General features: G+C 45.4%; 1 protein-coding gene and 1 long non-coding RNA gene across 2 annotated transcripts in view; both read left to right on the top strand.

Moving 5' to 3' along the window:
• LOC113212277 (uncharacterized) overlaps positions 1 to 1,457 on the top strand; it is a 34,852-nt gene that overhangs the window by 5,283 nt on the left and 28,112 nt on the right. The gene's annotated exons all lie outside the window — the stretch shown is intronic.
• Positions 1 to 1,457, top strand: LOC127749121 (uncharacterized). The gene is made up of 3 exons (XR_008010976.1): positions 1 to 83; positions 1,051 to 1,149; positions 1,405 to 1,457. It is a non-coding gene; the product is annotated as an uncharacterized LOC127749121 (long non-coding RNA).

Raw genomic sequence — 1,457 nt, 5'->3', positions numbered from 1 at the left:
GGAGCTGACCCCAGACTGCCGAGACCAGGACCCCTGCAAACTCTGCATGACCTGAGTAGCAAGATGAAAAGAAGAGATGCACTGTAAGAAATTTTTAGGGCAAAATTGCGCAGGTGGATGAGTAAACGCCCCTTTCCCCAACCGCAATGGGTAAATTTTCATGTCCAATTGCTCACTAATTTCGCTATCCATAGCATGGGACATTTCCATGCACATGGATAGGGGAAAATGTTTTGCGTATCCACATGGTAATCTTCCATTTAATTCTAGACGTTTGCGCATCCAAGTGGTAATTTTAATTGTGGATAGGTAAGACCGCATATCCCAATCCACATGGTAAATTTGCACGGGCAAGCGTAAAAGATCAGTTAGTAAGAAGAAAATGACGATATGCAGGGTCCCAACCTGTTCGCGTGCCCCTCTCAACTTCTATGAGCGGCTGGTGCCTGCTGATATACAGAAATATATGTTAGACCTGCTGGGAGTAGAACCCGTAACCTCCGGGCTCGGGAGCGCGCACGCTACCCCTCACCCATCGGCTACCTCTGGGAGGGGACGCGCCGATAGATGATGTCTTCTCAAAGGAACGAGGTCTGTTTACATCTATAGATTGTCTTTGCTTTCAACGGTGACTAAATGGACGACACGGACTTCTATCTAAGACCCACGACTCGCTCTTGCATTCGATAGGCTGTCACGTGTCAGGAATTCTATGGCATGAAAACACCAATCCAGTGCTTCCTAAAATTACCATTTGGATGTGTAACTGGCGTCTCCCAAAGCACCCAGCAATTTTCGACAACATATGGGATGTAAATTTACCATGTGGATATGTAAATTGCCATGTGGATATGTAAACTACAAAAAAATGTTCAAAAAGTAATTTTCTCTATACATACGTAAATTTTAACAGTTATTGTGCAAACAACTTTACCAAGCGGGTGGAGAATAAAGATTTCCCAGTCCATTGATTGGCAACATAGTTTTCAAAGCCACGGGGTTAAATTTACCCTCTACTGGACAGATAAAATTACGCCCGTTTTTTTACAGTGTGACCTTCACAAGGATGAACATTTGGATTTTTTTGAGGAGAGGAAAAGGCAAGAGGGTGGTGAAATATTCGATTACGATAGGCCAAGTTTATTTCAGGTGAGTGCAATGTGTAAAATTCTATTTCAATGGCTCAATGAAATTCCATCTGATAAGTGCACAATGTTACAATTGTTTTTGTGAGTACCCCTCGCCTGGCGCGTGTGCGGGGAGGGGGGGGGGGGCTCTCCTCCCCACCCCCTCGCCTGCTGCACTCCTGACCCAGGCAGCTGGAGTAGGATGGGTTGCCTATTGCGCTAGGCGTTGTCCTCATTGTGTGTGCTGTTCCATAACTTTCCTATATTTTGCCAACAGTACGCTTGGTCGTCGGAAAAACAAATGGCATTGCTGGATGAACAGGCATCAGG

This window comes from Frankliniella occidentalis, unplaced genomic scaffold (genome assembly GCF_000697945.3).
Source record: "Frankliniella occidentalis isolate FOCC.00 unplaced genomic scaffold, Focc_3.1 Scaffold33, whole genome shotgun sequence".
Lineage (NCBI taxonomy): Eukaryota > Metazoa > Arthropoda > Insecta > Thysanoptera > Thripidae > Frankliniella > Frankliniella occidentalis.
The sequence above is the reverse complement of the archived record's forward strand: the minus strand, read 5'-3'. Positions and strand labels throughout refer to the sequence as shown.